This window comes from Lepidochelys kempii, chromosome 5 (assembly GCF_965140265.1).
Source record: "Lepidochelys kempii isolate rLepKem1 chromosome 5, rLepKem1.hap2, whole genome shotgun sequence".
In the NCBI taxonomy this organism is placed as follows: Eukaryota; Metazoa; Chordata; order Testudines; family Cheloniidae; genus Lepidochelys; species Lepidochelys kempii.
This window is the reverse complement of record NC_133260.1, coordinates 58,972,471-58,991,618: the sequence shown is the minus strand read 5'-3', so window position 1 is coordinate 58,991,618 and position 19,148 is coordinate 58,972,471.

Below are 19,148 nucleotides of genomic sequence, written 5' to 3'. Positions count from 1 at the left end.
ATTTCCTGGTACTAAGCCTACATTTTCCTTTGATAAATTTTATCCTTCCAAATGCATCCCTTGGTTGCAATATGAAACATTTGCTGGTTCCAAGTTAACTATATATTTCCCCCATTGTAGCATACCCTACTGTACTCTGATTTTGCTCCCAGTGTTTATAAGGATTTTCTGTGATCTAAATTGGCAGTTCTCATATACATAAAACTAATTTTTCCCTTCTTATTTCTGTATAAATGGCATTCTTTCCCCACTCCTCAATTCCCTTATCTCCAAACATACAAGCACACAGCCCCAACATGTTAGCATATGTTTTACGTTATACAGTAGATTTATGTATGGCATACTCCTGCCTTAGTTTTCACTGGTAACTGCCAATTCACTGTACAGGTTAGTTAACTTCCATATGAGTGAGTAGTTTAATTTCTTTAAATATATAATTTATTGCCCTACTTTCATCTGCCAAGTAGACTCATACAGGTGCATCCAGGAGGATTTTCTTTATTTAAATGTTTAAATACCACCTTTGCCCTGTGTAACTCTTCAGCTTCAATAACAACAAGTATGCTGCCCAAAGAAGGGAAAATGTCAAACTAAACAGGTATATTCCCTTTAATAACACACCATTTATATTAAATAAACTTGATTTATTTGAAAAGCTTCTATTTTCATATAGCTGTTACAATTACAGACATGCTATGGAAGTGATTCTATTGGGAGACTATGGTCTAATGGTAAGGTACCTGGCTTATAATCAGGAGACCTGGTTCTACTCTTGGTTCTGCCTCTGACCTACTGTGTGACCATGGGCAAGTCACTTATTGTCTTTGTGACTCTATTCCCTCATCTGTAAAATGGGGATAATGATATTTACCTTTATTTTTAGTATGACACTTGAGTTTTATTGATTTAAAAAACTATCGAAGAGCTAGAAAATGGGGGTGGGTTCCATAGAAAATCTCAGATTTTTGGTGCAAAACTTAAAACAAATGTTTCAGATTAGAGATGCCAGCACATCATTTCATGGGAAATGTAGTTTGGGTGTCTGTTCACCGCTATAGGCATGCCTCCCTGCTTGGACTACATATCCCATGATGCACCTTGTCTCCCTTTTTGGTAGAACTCAGCCTATAGAAGAGAAAGGCAGCCTGAGGCAACTGAACTACTCATCATGAAGCAACAATGTGACACATTTCAGTTTGGGGGAATCTGATTTTTTTTAATGGAAAAAAAGTCAAAATTTTCTGCAGAAAATTTCTATTTTTTCTATTAAAAATTTCCTTTAGTCAAAAACCCAATCTTCTATCAAAATAGAGTTAACAAAATTTTTCAGTCAACTCTAGTAGCATTACAGCCCATGCATCTCTTACTCACACATTTCTCCAAACACTGAAGTAAATGCTTGTATGTTTGCCGAATGCTTTCAACTCACATTATATAAATTGCTTGCAGTGTTATAGCCATGTTGATCCCAAGATACGAGCATCAAGATAGGTGAGGTAATATATTTTATTGAACCAACTTCTGCTCATGGACGGGACAAGGTTTCAAGCTTCACTGACTTCTTCTTGAGGTCCAAGGAAGATAACCAGTGTTTGAGTTAAATACAAGTTGGGACAGATTGTTAAGCATAAGAGGTTCACACATGCACTTAAGTGTGCAGTTAAGGGTTAGCAGACTGGACTGTTACAAATTGTCATAATAAGCCAAGAAACCAGTGTCTCTATTAAGAGCATTGTTTAGGATCTAGCAGAGTTATGAATTTCAATTCCCTGTCTTATCTCTTCAAGTTGTTGTGCAGGTTTCCTTTAAGGACAAGGACGGAGAGGTCAGATATGGAATGATTGCTTTGTGAAAAGTGATATGTTTTTGTCTTTTATCACTTTTCTATGTGAGTGCATTTGAGAGCATAGTGATTCTTTGCTTTCACCAACAAAGCTCTTGTTTGGGGCATTATATAAGTTTTAAGTTAAGGACCAAGTAGGTACGTTCTCAATTAAAATAGTCAATACACTATTGGGGAGGAAGGTCTCTGGGGATAGTAAAAACCTTAAGATAATTGGAGGCTTGAACAGTAAGAACAGCTGGATGTTGAATCTGCCCATTATAAAATCCAAACTGGCTCTTTCTAGAGAGGCAGCCTGGTTCAGTGGAAGGTGTCACTGGCTGCTGTCTGGATTTGTGAGACCCAGAGTGCAATGAGAATAAACACATCAACAGGGAAGGCAGAGTGCATCTTGGGAGACATGCCCCAAGTTCTGTTAGGATGGCATTTAGGTTAGCCAGAGTTCAGTTCAACAGAGCTCTATTTTTGTATTTAGCATTCAGAGTGAATAACTGTATTTGTTAGGCTCTAATAAATTCAGTTTAGAATCAGGGATAGATGAACTCATCTGGATAATACAAGAATTGATCTGAACCTTCATCAAAGGTGAACTAGTTAGCTAGTTAATATTTGAGAACAGCATGAAAAATGTAAATGTTAAATATTAAAAGTTCTATTCTGACTCCTTTACTCACACTGAGTAGTACATTATTTTGAATATCTCAATTAAAATATGGGGCTACTTGAGGGATAAGAGACCTGCACCATGTAAAGGAGGCAGAATCGGACTCTATATATTATTAATACTACCTTCCAATTCTTATTATGGTAGGTTAAAAAAAAAAGTAACGCACAACAAAATACCTAGAGATAAGCAGCTACATTTGCTCATGGACAGGACAAGGTTTCAAGCTTCACTGACTTCTTCACTTGACCCTTCTCTAATCTCTACGGCAAGTACAGTACATGGTAACCATCTGAATATATATTTTTTTTGCTGAAATCTTCTTTTGATACTGCATGTCAAGCAGCCAACATGTTTGACCCAGATGTACTGAGTAAGCCCCACAGATTATTTGTCAAACAAATTTTGGAGCCCAATATTTGTTTTTTTATTTAATTGGTATGCAAATGAGAAAACAAGACAACATTTGTGCTCGATACAGTTGTCACTTCAAATTCTGGTTACATTCATTATCATGCTTGCAGATGTTTTTTTCACACCTAACATCTGCCAGTACTACCTAAACCCCAGGAAGTCGACAAACCTGTGCAAACTTCCTCCCTGTCTCTCTCTCACTTTGTGTTATCTGTTCCATGCACACTAATTTTGTGCATCTGAGGCCTCTGTTTGCCAGAATTATGCCTGCTTCCTAACACCTCTGCCTCCAGAGCTTTGGATTTGAAATTGAACAGACAGAGCCAATTTATCATAGGATGACATGTGTCATGTTCATGGTATAACCAGAGGGACCTACTGTATGCATTGTATTTATCCTTTTGTTGTCAGCATGGACAAAGACAATATAGGCAATAGGCAGCTACTAAATTTATAAAACGTGATACATATACTTAGCTGATGTGATGATAATAGTTTATTTCAAAATGTAGTACTAGACTATTTTGCTTAAGACCAGATTTCCTTTGTCAAATAATCATCTGTCATTCAGGCATGCAGCATATTAAAATATGTGAACACCAAATACCAATGCATTAGCTAGCAAGTCTTCAAAGAAAAAAAAGCCCACACCATTCCCATATGCTGCTTTTGCAAATAAGAAATCATAATCACATTTAATGATACATACACTATTGTATATAAAATATAATATAAAATAAATACATTATGGCTTGCTAGATATAAATACAGACACAAGTACTATTAATAGTAACAAGTGAATCAGATAAGCCTCCGAAAGATTTGAAGGGGGAAAGGAGAATTCTGTGATGCACCTCCTGCACAATCCTGAGGGATGGAGAGCAGAAGTGGATGTAAGGCATTCAGATCAGCTCCAGAGGCTGAAATGACTCCCCAGCATAGCTAGGGGTAGGTCTACAGCGCTAAAAAGGTGTTAAATTCTGATGAGCTAACCTGAGTTAAGAACCTAACCTTTTTTGGGGTGAGTGTTAAACATGCCCCAAAACATGCCCACTATCTTTGGTGGCTATGGGAAGATTTCATGCCCTCCTACTACACTGTTCAGGAGAAAAGCCTGATCCAGGCTCCCTATCCTTCCACAACAGCACCAACTGCACAATACAACTTTACTCTGCATAGTATTGTTTACACAAATTGAAGTCTGAAATGCTTTGTATAGTTTCTATAATTACACAGATGACCCAAGTAGAGCGATTAGGCAGGGTAAATCAAGGGTGAAGAGAAGACTTCGTTTAAAAGCACAAATGAAATTTCATAAATATTTTTGCTGAAAGGTTGGTCAGCTTTTCATTGAAAAAAATGTTTTTTAATAGAAATTTCACAGCCTGTCCTACATAGGAGAAATGTTTGCATCTGATATTTGAAATGAGGTGGGAAGAGGAGAGACTCACAAAGTGCAGACACAGCAAGACTCTTCCAAATGGCAGAAGAAGATGGTCCCTGCAGAGAAGAGGCCCTTGTACCAACAGGATGAGATTGTCGGATGGGGTAAAGTGGAGTCTGGGACTAACTAAACTTAAAGGAAAGAGCTGCTCCCAATTACTAAACATGCATTTGTCATTCAGGAAGATTAACCAACTATTTATGAAAACATTTCAGTTTGAGGAGTGCTCATGAACAGTTCACTTTGACTATTCACAAATAGTGGTTTATGATTGGGCACTAAAGTCACATATTATTGTTTCAGTTCCCTGATAGGTTCAGTAAACCAATCTAAACAGGAGATTAATGCATGAGAGATAGAAAATAATAATATAACATCACATTGTTTTCTTACACTCCCCCATCCACTGTTGTCTTATCTTATACTTAGATTGTAGGCTCTCTGGGCAGAGATCATATTCTTGCTCTGTATTTGGACAGCACCTAGCACAATGGGGTCTTGGTCCATCACTGGGGCTCCTACATGCTTATGGTAATAATAAATATTATTATTAATGATAATGTAATTATTTTAGCAGAATAATCATTCATGTTAGGATTTGTGGGGAGTTGAACATTTTCATAACTAAATACCAAATATTTGCAAACAACAAGTAGCACGATACAATAGAATCATAACGTAAGAACAGACCACAAGGGTCATCTAGCCTTCAAGATGCAACATTTGTTGTGTCTAAGGGCATGTCCACACTAAGAAATTAGCTTGATTTTATAGAAGTCAGTCTTTAGCAACCAATTTTATACAGTCGATCGTGCATGTCCCCACTAAGTGCATTAGGTCGGTGGAGTGTGTCCTCAATACTGTGGCTAGCATCAACTCACGGAGTGGTGCACTGTGGATAGCTATCCCATAGCTCCCTATTCCTTATGGGGCAAAAACATTGTCGTGGGTGGTTCTGGGTACATGCCGTCAGTCTCCCCTTCCTCCTCCTTCCTTGAAAACAATCGCAAACAATCATTTTGCGCCTTTTTTCCTGGGTTATCTATGCAGATGCCATAGCACGGCAAGCATGGAGCCCGCTCAGCTCAGCGCTGCTGTTGTGAGCATTGTAAACACCCCGTGCATTATCCTGCAGCATGTGCAGAACCTGGCTAAGAATCACTAGGAAGTTTGTGAGGGGGACATGGACACAGATGTTCCTGGAAGCGTGGGATGTGGTAACTGGCATACCATGATGGCATTGGGGCATGCTGATACAGTGGAACACTGATTCTGGGCCCAGCAAACAAGCACAGACCAGTGGGACCGCATAGCGTTGCAGGTATGGGATAATTCCCAGTGGCTGCAAAACTTTTGCATGCATAAGGCCATTTTCATAGAACTTTGTGAGTTGCTTTTCCCCACCCTGAAGCAAAGGAATACCAAGATGAGACCTGCCCTGTCAGTTGAGAAGCGAGTGGCGATAGCCCTGTGAAAGCATGCAACGCCTGACTGCTACCCGTCAGTCAGGAATCAATTCAGAGTGGGCAAATCTACCGTGGGGCTACTGTGATCCAAGTTGCCAGGGCAATCAATACCCTTCTGCTAAGAAGGGTAGTGACTCTGGGAAATGTGCAGGGCATAGTGGATGGATTTGCTGCAATGGGGATCCCTAACTATGGTGGGGCAATAGACAGAATGCATATCTCTATCTTGGCACCAGACCACCTTGTCAAACAGTACATAACCCACAAGGGGTACTTCTCAATGGTGTTGCAAGCACTGGTGGATCAAAAGGCCATTTCATCAACATCAATGTGGGAGAGTCGGGAAAGGTGCATGATGCTCTCATCTTTCGGAACTCCGGGCTGTTTGGAAAGCTGCAAGAAGGGACTTTCTTCCCAGACCAGAAAATTACCGTTGGGGATGTTGAAATGCCTATAGTTATCCCTGGAGACCCAGCCTACCCTTGCTTCCATGGCTCATGAACCCATACACAGGCAGCCTGGACAGCAATAAGGAGCAGTTCAACTATAGGCTGAGCAAGTGCAGAATGGTGGTCGAATGGTGGTCATCATTTGGGCATTTAAAAGGGCGGTGGCGCAGTTTGCTGAGTAGGTTAGACCTCAGCAAAAGCAATATTCCCATTGTTATTGCTGCTTGCTGTGTGCTCCATAATATCTGTGAGTAAGGGTGGGGTGGGAGCTTTATGGCGGGGTGGGAGGTTGAGGCAGATCGCCTGGAGGCTAATTTTGAACAGCCAGACACCATAGCAATTAGAAGAGCACACTGACGTGTGCTGCGCATCAGAGAGGCTTTGAAAAACAGTTTAATGACTGACCAGGCTATGGTGTGACAGTTGTGTGTATTTGTCCTTGATGCAAAGCCACCCCCTTTGGTGAATGTGCTTCCCTGTAAGCCAATCCCCCTCCCACCTTCGACCACAGCCAGCACAGGAAATAAAGTCCCTATTGTTCTGAATCCATTCATTCTTTATTTATTAAAAAAACCTCAAGATCACTGGCAAAGCTGACAAGTAAAAAGAAGCCCGGGTGTACAAGGGTTTAATAACGGGGTGGGGTGGAAGAGGAGGGAAGGACAAGGCCACATTGCTTATTGTAGCCCCACTACAAATCAAAGCTGTTTGAATGACAGCCTTCTGTTGCTTGGGCCATCCCCTGGAGTTGAGTGGCAGGGTTCCCGGAGCTGCCTCCTCCCCCATCCCACCCCACCCCCTGTCTGGGCATCTGGGTGAGGAGGATATGGAACTTGGCAAGGAGGGCAGGCGGTTACAAAATGGCTGCAGTAGGGGTCTGTAGTCTAGTTGCCTTTCCTGCAGCTCCACCAGATGCCTCATCATGTCCTTTTGCTCCCCATTAGCCTCAGCATCTCCTCCTGCGTATTACGATCATGCTCACTGTATGCTTTCCTGGCTTCTGCCACTGAATGCCTCCATGCATTCAGCTGTGCCCTATCAGTGTGGGAGAATTGCATGAGTTCTGAAAACATGTCATTGTGAGTGAGGTTTTTTTCACCTTCTAATCTGCAATAACCTCAGGGCCGGAGTCGATGCGGGGAGTATAGAAACATTTGCAGATGCAGTGGGGTGAGAGGGGGAGCAGGGAGAGTAAACTTTACACAAGATTCCCTTTTGTTCTCAGAAATATGACTTTCACAGTGAATCAAGCAATTCACAGCAGACATCACATGTGTTTTAGGGACAAGGTCGCATTTTGCCTTTTATATTGAGCGCCTGCGATATGGCGACACACCACACTGTTGGGTAACAGAATTCGGTTTGCAGGCAGCCATGATAAGCAAAAGGGTACATGGGGTTGGCTTCTTCTGCGTTCATAACATGTGGGAATGGTTTCAAACTGCAGCGCCCTCCTTTCCCATAGCAACCAGTGCCGGTTGTGTTTGCTGTTTAAAAGGAGGGACTGCGGTTTTGGGGTGGATGTGCAGCATGTGCATTCCACACACACACACACCCCTCCCCCCAGAGTGGCTATTCTCTGGGATGATCCCTTTTAGCCAAACGCAAACGGCCAGCATGCCTGGTATCTAATGTGGCAGGGATCAGCAAACAGAGGGGATGACAGTTCCCTTACAAAACTTCCCTTATTTCAACCAGGTGACCATGAATGATAGCACTCTCCGGAGGCTGATGCAGAAAGATAAAGCCGAATGTTGCATGAATGCAGCCAAAACCCAGGATCATTCGCTCCCATGCTTTGTGCTGCAATGATCCCAGACTGCTTGCTGCGGTAAAGTGTCCTACCGTGGAGGACAAAATAAGGCAGCCCTCCCCAGAAACCTTCTGCAAAGGCTTTCAGAGTACCTCCAGGAGAGCTTCATGGAGATGTTCCTGGAGGATTCCTGCTCCATCCCCAGACACGTTAACAGACTTTTCCATTAGCTGTACTGGCCGCGAATGCATCCCAATTGTTCAGGGCAAATCAAACATTAAACACAATTGCTTTTAACCCCTGTACTGTTGTTACAAATGTGCACTCACCAGACGTGCCTTCTCCACCTTCAGGGCCAGGGATCCTGCCTTGGGAGAGTATTGGCTCCAGGGTGAGGAAAAGGTCCTGGCTGCCAGGGAGAACGGATTCTCTGTTTGCCTGCTGAACATTCTCCTCCTCCTCTTCCTCATCCACAAAATCCTCATCTGTATTGCCTGAGGCTGTCACCTTGCAGGTGTCCACGGAGAGTGTCGGGGTACTGGTAGGGTCCCCCCTAGAATGCCATGCAGCTAATCATAGAAGCGGCATATCTGGGGCTCTGACCTGGAGCGACAGTTTGCCTCCTTTGTCTTTTGGTAGGCTTGCCTGAGCTTCTTAATTTTCACATAGCACTGCTTTGCATCCCTGGTGTAGCCTCTCTCCAAAATCACACAGTGCATGGTGGCATATGTATCAGCATTTCTTCTGCTGGTTTGGAGTTCTGCCTGCACAGATTCTTCTCCCACATAGCAATCAGATCCAGTGTCTCCTGTTTGCTCCATGCTGGAGCTCATTTACAATTCTGGGACTGCATGGTCACCTGTTCTGCTGAGCTCACCACGCTGACCAAACAGGAAATTAAATTCAAAAGATCCCAGGGATTTTCCTGTGTACCTTGCTAGTGCAGCAGAGTTGAAAATGCTGTCCAGAGTGGTCACACTGGAGCACTCTGGGATAGCTCCTGGAGGCCAATACCATTGAATTGCACAGCGCTGTGACTACACTACCCCAAATTCGACCCAGGATGGTGGATTTTAGTGCTACTCCCCTCACCAGGGAGGAGTACAGCAGTCAATTTGAAGAACCCTTTAGGTCCACGGAACGGGGTTGTTTGTGTAGATACATTAATTATAAAATTGACCTAACATGGCTAACTTTGACCTAGCCTTTTAGTGTAGATAAGGCCTAAGACAGATGGCTATCCAGCTTCCTTTTGAAAACCTCCAGTGAAGAAGCTTCCACATCCTTCCGAGGCAGTCTGTTCCATTGTCCTACTGCTTGTACAGTTAAGAAGTTTTTCCTGAGATTTAATCTAAACCTGCTATCCTGTAGTTTGAACCCATTGCCTCTTGTCCTACCCCCTGTGGCAAAATAACAACTTTTCTCCATCTATTTTGTGGCAGCTTTTCAAACATCAGAAGACCGCTATCATATCCCCCTCCCTTAATCTCATCTTTTCGAAAGTAAACATATACAGCTCCTTCAGCCTTTGCTCGTGTGGCTTGCCTTCCATCCCTTTGACCATGTTTGTTGCTCACCTCTGGATCCTTTCCAGTTTCTCAACTTCCATTCTATGTTTTGGTGACCAAAATTGGACACAGTACTCCATCTGAGACCTAACCAGTGCTGAGTAGAGCAGTTCTATCACCTCCCATGACTTGCATGCTATGCCTCTGTTAATGCAACCTAAAATTGAATTTGCTTTTCCGCAACAGCATCATACTGCTGACTCATGGTGATGCTGTGATCCACCACAACTCCCAGATCCTTTTTAGCAGTGCTGCTGCGAAGCCAGTTTTCCCCCATTCTGTATTTGGGGATTTGTTTTTTCTTCCCTCAGTGTAGCACCTTACATTTGTCTTTGTTGAATTTCATTTTGCTGTCTATGGTCTAGTTCTCTCAATTTATCAAGGTCCCTCTGAATTTTAGCTCAATCTTCTGAAGTATTGGGAACTCCACCAGCTTTGTATCATATGCAAACTTGATCAGTATGCTCTCTACACCTACATCCAGGCCATTAATAAAGATGTTAAACAACACTGAACCCAGAACAGATCCCTGTGGAACCCTACAACCTCCCTCCAATTTGACATCATTCCATTAATAGTTATTCTGTGTTTGAGGTTGTTGTTTAATCAATTATGTGTCAATTTAATGGTAGTTATGTCAAGCCTGCATAAGCTCCAGCTTATCAGAATGCCATGTGGGACTGTGTCAAAAGCCTTGCTGAAGTCCAGGTATATTATATCCACTGCACTCCCCCATCCATCAAATCAGTTGTTCTAGTGGCTTCCCAATTATCAAAGTCAGACTGACTGATCTATAGTTTCCTGGCTCCTCCTTTTCCCCCTTTTTAAAGTTGGGTACTACATTAGTCCTGCTCCAGTCTTCTGGGACCTCTCCTGTTATCTATGAGTTTGTAAATATCATCCAGTCACATTATTTGTTTGTGAGAAGAATGAAGCAAAGTAGGCATTGAGCAGCTCTGCCTTCCTATCATCTTGCCAGCTCACCGTCTCCATTGAGGGCCGGACCCACACCGTCCTTGGTCTTTCTTTGATGTCTGACCCATTTAAAGAATCCCTTCCTGTCGTCTCTAAAATTTCTTTCCAGCTGTAACTCTTTCTTTACCTTGTATTCCCATGTATACTTCCTTTGTGACATGCGCCTCCTTCCATTTCCTGTATGTATCCCTTTTGGTGTTTAGATAGCTAAAAATCTCCTTGTGCAGCCAAATTGGCTCCAGTGGCTCTTCTTATCTTTTCCAACAGTAATAGTGGAACATTTTTATTTCATGTGACTCACATTGCAGTGACTGTGATAGTTACAGTACACAGACGTGAAAGGAGAAAGAAAGTGAAAGTTTAAGGTCAAGGCACCTACTGCTGCTCTTCTCATATGGTACATACTGGGGGGTTCCCATTCTTGACTCCCCAAAGTGCACAGCAGCAGATTCTGCTGTCAAAAAAGTGAAGGAGCAGAGTAAGAGTGAGTTAAAGTTTCCCCAAACTCAAGACATGTTCAGACTGTGTTTAGCTGAAGTGAAGAATGAAGGCTCTGATCTTATTTAAAGTGAATCAGTTCCTCTATGCCTATTAACACAACCATTTGAGAAACACTAACAGGAAAAACAATTCTAGTCCCTGAGAAGCTCACTATTAGATACTGGAATGTGTTAGCATGAAATCATCAAGTAATTCACCATACTTCAAAATGGACTTGAGTGAGTAAAATGCAAAAGAAATAGAAAGCTAAACAATAATATCTTTCCTATGTGCTAACATAAAAGATAATGATAAATAGGCATATTCTGGGTGGCTTTTTTTAAATCATGGAGAGAGAAAAAGCTGGGATTTAGCAGAGTATTTGCAACTGTAAAGTTTCTGACAACACTGCCTATGACCATCCATGCAAAGATTTGCAGTAATGCAAACACAGCAGTGACAGAGAAAATAATATGGAAGACTATGAATATGTATTTATTGAAAGCCACCAGCTAAATGCAAAGACTCCAGATCATACAAGGACTGTGAAAATTTTTCAACAGAAAATTTCAATGAAATAAGGTTCATTTTTACAACAGCCACAGAGAGCTCAATCCTACAGCCCTTATTCACAGTTTCAAGGGGAGTTTTACCTGAGCAGTACAGCAGGACCAACACATACTGTGCAGTTTTTCTATTCATTGCATTTAATCTTTTGCTTAACAACTTTCCCCACCTTCATTGATACTCTTCTTTGAATCTCAGGATTGACTTGGGAGAGCTTGATCTTGTTTGTATTTTATGCACATGAAACTATTGATTTCTATGAGATTAACTTCTAGATCAATGAGGATGAGATAGAAAGGCAAACATCATCAGGCAGAACCAGGCCAAAATGTCTAACGCAAGGTAAGATATCTTCGTCTCACTTGAAAGGTGATTTACTTTGTTTTTAATGTACTATGAAAACAAATCAAAGTTAAGGCATGATCGTACATTGGTGAATTTTTAATAAACAGTTCGATAGCTCCTAATTCTTTAGAACTCTACCTGTCTATTATTTTAGTCTCTTATGAAATATGTAATGGTCAATAGCTGATTCCTGACCAATGACATCTAAATTACTATAATGTACAAGTTTTAGTTAGATCATTTCCTAGTGCTCTGAACCACACGCTCTTAAGCACTTTAACCCATGCACTGCTGTTGGACCTTGGGAGAATTCCAGAATCAGTCATAAATATTTTCATCCATGAGGGATGCTTGATTCACCCTTGTGTATGTGGGTTGCAGTACAAACCCTCTATTTTGGGCACATAACTGTGCCAGTTTGGAAGGGATCCACCAAGGGCTCAGTATAGTGAGATGCTGATTGTGCCCTTCAAGGTTCTACAAAGTGGAGTTCAATGGAAGTTGAGTGTGCAGCAGCTCATAGGATCAGGCGCTACATTAGAAAGTAACACAACAAAAATGAAAACTAAGCATGGGGGAAGAAAGGAAACAAAGAAATGCAAGAGAACAAAAGTGCTCGAGGGAGAGTGTTATTTTCAAAGAATTCAGATCAATTCTTGTGCTTCTCTTGGGATCTTTTTCAACTGTTGAGGGAAGCAAGGGGGTTAGTTTAGTAGGGTCAGCTGAGTGAGCTGGAGGGCACGAGGGGCATGCACAGATGTGAAGAGGAGGAGAAAGGCACGTAAGAAAATCCCATTCTAGCATAACAATTCAATTACTAGCTAGTGCACTCTGTACACTGACTATGAGCTGTTCTGTCACTGTGCAGAGTCTAATACTAGAGCTGTATGGAGAAATATAATTCCATTTCATGAAGGATTTTGATATTCTGAAATTTGGTTTCATTTCAGTTCAGAACAAAACCCTAAAATTTTAAAATTCTCTGTAAAAGGGAAAGCCCTGGGGATCCTGACTCTGAGATAGTCCACTCTATGGGCTGCCATGTGGTCCCCCACCTTCAGGTTAGCTGTTGAGGAGCCAAACAGAAACCCTGCCTGGTTTCTGGAGGAACTTCATTGAAATCAACCCATCTCTGCAGAGTGTTACAATTTAGAAGAATCAGCAAATTCTAATAAAAACATGTTTTGTCTCAATTTTTTGACCACCTCTAACTAGCACACAATTTCAGACACAAAAGCTTATGCAAAGTAATGGGGTGATTTATGAAATGATGTAAAGATCCTCTTTGGGGCAGGCTGAGGAATACATATAGGCCTCCAGCAGCAATAGAATACCTTTATTAATATTGTTGGCCAAGCTTGCAAGGCTTTGCACTCAACTTGATGGCATTTCTCTGGTGGATGGGCCACAATAACTTGAACACAACATCCAAAGTTAAAGGGAATGTTCTAGGCATCAATGGACATAACCTTGGTGAAAATCAGAAAACCGGAAGGGAAAAATGGAGGGAAGAGTTCCTGGAGCCCCTAGCATCTGATTAGTGACACAGCAATTCCCACCACTGTTGAAATTGTCTATTAATAAAAGAACTGGTCTATGGCATCCATTAACACCTTTCAACATAACCATATCTCCCACTTTAGCCCTGACAAACCTCCCAATACTGCTGACACCTTGAAAGACAAAGAAAAGATAAAGAAAGAGGGGAAATGAGAATAAGAATGGTGGAGAATACGCATGAGGTGCTGGTGAATTCTTAATAACCTACATCCTGTTTTCTCATAGAGATGGCCCCAGATTACGTCAAATTTGTCCCTGGGGTTCCTATAGGATGCATACGTTGCAAGATTTACTGGTGATGTGCTACCAACATTTTAATGAGGGGTCCCTTGAACATTTTCTACCTCACGTGATGATGCATGCAATGTTGCATGGGTAAAGTAATAGCCCCCCACCACATAAAACCAACAATTCCTTCCCTAACACCATGCTTTTCCATCCCCAGTTGCTGTTGGCAGCTCCCCTACCTGACAGATGTTCTTCACAGTGGTAGTGATGGCAGGTAGATTGTTCTGCGGGCTTTGATTGTGAGGCAGTTTGTCAGATCGAGAATGGGTCTTCTCTGGTTGTTTCTTGTGGAATGGGTCTTCACCAGACTGCTGGAGGTCATTCTAGCTCATGTGAGAAACGGTGATTCCCCCTTTCCCCTTGGAGAAGGCAACCAAGGCTTATTCCTTGTACTAGTTCTTCAAACTCCAGTCTGCGGCAGAATAGAGAGACAAGCTGCAGCAATTGCATTACTCCCCCACAGCACAAAAGCAGCTTGGTCCCACCTCCCCTTCTCCTGACCTTCATGCACTGCTGGAGCAGTCAGTGAAGTGGAAGGGGAATTCAGGGATTATGGGATGTATCTACGTTTACCTAACAGCACTGGTGGGGAAGGAAGGGAGCTCCCCTTGCAGCAGCTGCTGTGGCAGTGGCCTGCACACCTATGCCACAGCATCTGGCTAAATGAGCAACTGCCAACTCAATTCCAGCCTCTGAGAGGATCAAAAACAGGAGAGCTGGCCTAAGTATTTTGGAGAAAGCCCCAAAAACACATTTTTGCCAACCCCACCCCAAGGTAGTCCACTGCTATGATCACCCTGCTTTTCACTTGCCCAGTTATTGGACAGGAAAGCAAGATGATTCCTTGGGATAAACCACAGATTTCACTGAGTCGTTTTACATAAAATGTGTGACAGGTTGCCAGGGTAGCCTTCTGCTGAAGAACCAAAATCCCTGCCACCTGCAGACCTGGAGCCCCGCTGCTTGTTCCTTTTGTGATGTCTTTACATCAGTTTACATTTTCTAGGCTTTCTTCACAAGGAAAAAAGGCTGAAAAAATATTTAAAAATGAAAGTGAGATTCTCCTTCATGTGAGAATCAACAAGGATCTCACAAGAATCCCTACAAGCCTCCTCCTGCTCATCAGGGAGAGCTGCATTTTTAGTTCTTATAGGATCTGCAAGTGCAAATTTTATCTGATGGGACTCCAGAAAGCTGCTTCTTTAACCTTACAAGGAACAAAGAGGATGTGATGGAGGTGGCTAATAAGCAGCCTCTTGTTTTCGTTCATTTTTAGATAAGATATTAAAGGTTGAATATGCTAGTACATATCTACTTAATCTTCTCTGTATTGCTGCTTCCTGGTTTGTCTGTTTGGCAATGTTATTTTTTTTAATATTACCATAGCCCTGAGGAGCACTACTCCTGGACCAGAACCCCACTGTGCTTGGAGCTGTACAAACACAGAACAAAAAAATGGTCTCTGCCCCAAAGGGATTACAATCTAAATACAAAACAAGAGAAGCCAGATGGATATAGGCATATGGATGGGGGGAGTACAAGGAAACAGTAAATAGATATTGGTTGGCATAATAGATAGATATATATATAGGCATAATAGATATTGGTAGGCAGTTTTGGTACACCAGTAAGCGCTATGGAATATTTATATCCATTTGTGTGCCAGATTACTGCTTCTAGGATTTCTCACATTACATTGATAATCAAATCAATAGCAAAGTTGAAGTGTTAAAAGTAAGTAGTGTTTCAGTTATCTAGTCACAAAAAAAGACCTAAATAGGTAAAACTTACAATTCACAATTGGGCTGACAGATTTTTGTTGAAACATTTCAAAACAAAAGTCACCTTTGACTGAGACTAAAAGAAAACTTGGAAAGACAGTAACGGAGAGAATAAAAGACAGAGGTTGAGAATGTGCATTCTTTTCACCTCACCTGTAGCACCACTACACTAAACTCAAGAATAGAAAATATCTTTCATTTCCAAGCCATAGACTAGTTTGATGCTTTGGATTAGATTTAGTGTTTTGAAGGTGCCTCTTTATTCTCTTCAGCTGAAGAACATTCCTTTTTTTCTTTAGACATAAAACAGTGAAAAAGACAAGGTGTTGACCAGCCCCATTGCTTTGAGCAGGCTTGTCTGTGCTCACTAAGATGCCAAGCAACTGTCTGCGAAACTATACAGTGATGGATGCTAACAAAGAATCATACACGCTACCCACCAGCCACTGAACACTAAAGTTTTAATTTTGATGTTTTGTTTTTGTGACTTGACACTGTTATTTCTCTGCCCACTGACAAAATCACGGAACTTTTCTTCATAGTGACAGTCTCAAATCATTTCTCTTTCTAATCCCATATAGAAAAGAAGACAGCAGTATTAACTTTTATTTTGGGGGGAGACGGGAAATACAAAAATTAGTCTTCAAGAGATGATGATGATGAAGGATGCACAATGGGTTACAGAGATCTGAGAGAGTAAAGATGGCCAAAAAATCATCAACTGGTCAAGTAATGGCTTTATTTGGTAAGCCAAATTCAACTACTACATTTCAACTGAAAGTCTGGTGGCCAAACATCGGGTGGCCTTATTGGCTTCCACAGACAGAAGCAGCCTTGGTCTGGATATTAACATTCTTCTAGCTATGCCTAGTCTTAAACCAGGCACAACTTGAGAAATTCTGAGATGCTCCAGCATGGTTCATGAGCCAACACATCTTTCCTTTAGACAAGATACATGGGGTTTGAGCAGGCAATGGAAATTTTCCTCCTCCCAGCAGCCCCCTTTACTCCAGACTAAATAAATCATGCAGAGTCACATTTTTATACCTACTTTGTATCGCATCCACCACAGGAAAAGGTGGCTGAAATACCCATATTATATTTGTACCTGGTCATTCCCTCTTTTCCATAGTCTATTCTGCTCTTGCCAGCAAGCTTCAGAATCCAGGGAAGTCTAGCCAAAGTGGTCTTTACACCTCTTGAAGTACGGTCATCTGCCTCCCTCTCCCTTCAGGGAACTGCTTGGTTTATTTCAGTGACAGTTATGTTTCAACACTACAATTGGATTCTTCCCGCAGTAGTCAGAAGTATTAACAGACTGGACTTACCTTACACTCTGTTTGCAGCTCATGTGTGTTTTTTCACTCTCTGACCATCCTCCACACTCCTAAACTTTGATGATATTTAAGCATCTTCAAGTAAAAGTGCATAGTGACTGTTTCAACACAGTCTTTTTTCTATGCTGTACTGGACATTACCAGGTAGGTGGATGGAAAGGCATAGGTAGGTCTCAGGTCTTCCTTCTGTTCAGTAGCACTGACAAGTTAAAGGATAAATTTCATTATTTTACATTTCAGGAGACCATTTTATAATCCTAGCTGCCAACAATTTCGAATCCTATCAGGTGTGATTTTTTTTTTTTAGCATTAAGAATGCCTGTTTTGTTTCAGTCACAAAGTACAATTGTTTCTCTCCAAGAATAATCCTATTCAATCATACTTTCAATTCTATGGAGCCAAAGCTTTATTTATATTAAAGAAAAGAAATCAAGCTATGCATTGGTTAGATGTAGTTTATTTCTCTTAAGCCACATGTAGGAAATTCCAGATACATAGCTCTTTATATGGGGGGTAATTTGTCACACATGCGTAATGACCTTTAAAAAAAGGAGATGACACCAACGCCACAGCTAATTGGTTGGGTAGAAGTACTAAAGGCCCAACCTTACTATACTATCAGACAATGGACAGGTCACAAGTTCCCATAAACCAAAGAATTTTTTTATGAATAAATTATTCATGGTGAATTATTGACAAAGTTCCACTGGGATCATAAAAGAGATCTTTCCAGATGTGTCCTCTCATAGTTTTTCAGCGGTAGGGGGGAGTCTTATATAAATTATGTTTCTGTCAGAACATCCTCTGTTAAAAGAGTGTTCAACTCTTTTTATAGTAACACAAGCTACTCATTAAAAGTGTATACAGTGAAAAGCCAACAGTGCTAATCACACCTTCTTGAAGCAAATTCATCATACAAATCACTGAAATCTTATTTGTTCTGCTGAAGCAGGGAACCATATGTTAAACCAGCAGTACCTTTCTCTTCCATTGCCCCTTAAAACTTGAGGGCCCTTCCTGACTACTCCACTCCACTTCTTGAGGGCCCTTCCTGACTACTCCACTGTCCCCCCTAAACACCAATGGCCTGTCTTCCTTCTCCTCCACTAACATAACCACATGCCCCAACTACCCTCCTTCCTGCTCCCTTTCCTCTGCCTCTAGGTATAGATTTTAAATAAAGAAACAGAAAACAAAAAATTAAAAAGGCAATTTAAGGTTAGTACACTCTGTTTATTTTACTTATATTTTCTTTGATTTCTTGGCAGGAAGCCAGGGGCCTAATGGGAGTGGGAGGCTACTTTAAGCCCTGTGAGGAGGGGTAAATGATCTGGCCAATTTCAGCCAGAGAAAAAATTGGGAGGTTGAAATTTTGGAGTCGATTATGGCCTAAGGTGGCCATACCAGCATTTTGTTTGAAATGAAAAAAACACCATCCAAAAGCTACCAAGGCCTGATATTGCAAGGTGCAGAGCATCCTCGACTGCCATGGTCTTCAATGAGTGTAAAAGGTGCTCAGCACCTCAAAGGACCAGGCTCTAACTATAGAAACACTGTGCCTGCCTTGCATGCACTGGTTGAAATATTAAACATGCTTCTGAAGTTGCTTGGAGAAAGAGACTCTGATGAGTATTTACTGGAATTCAGTAAGATTTAGTAATATTGGCAGAGACCAACAATGGGTCAAAGCCCTAAAGGGGATTTTTTATAAAAAAGTTATATGAATGTGAAAAAAAGGATTTACTGTTCAGCAGCAAGCTTAAATATAGATGTAATCACCAGCAATGTTAAAAGGTCTAGTTCCAATATATTCTTCACAAATTTCACTGATTAGTAGCTGATTGAAAAATGGGAATTTGTTACAACAAAAAAATTCACTTTTTTGAAAGAATTTTAATCCTGACTTGGATGAAATGTCAAAAGCCATGAAATATTTCCCTGGAAAGAATTTAAATACAAATTTTGCTTCAAGACAGAATTTTCAGACTTCCTGGATGCTTGCCTTAGACTTAGAGAGCCTAGCCATGCAACCCCCCCCCCCCCCACCAAGCTCCGAAGGAAAGCTCCAAAGCTCCAGAGGAGGAGAGCCAGGGTACTCTGCCTCCACTCTTCTCCTCAAGCTCAGGAGCCCAAGATGCAGAATACCCAGGGCTTGCTGGGTCCAAGAGCTGGGGAGGAATGTAGAGGTGGAACACCTAAGACTTTCTGGCTCTC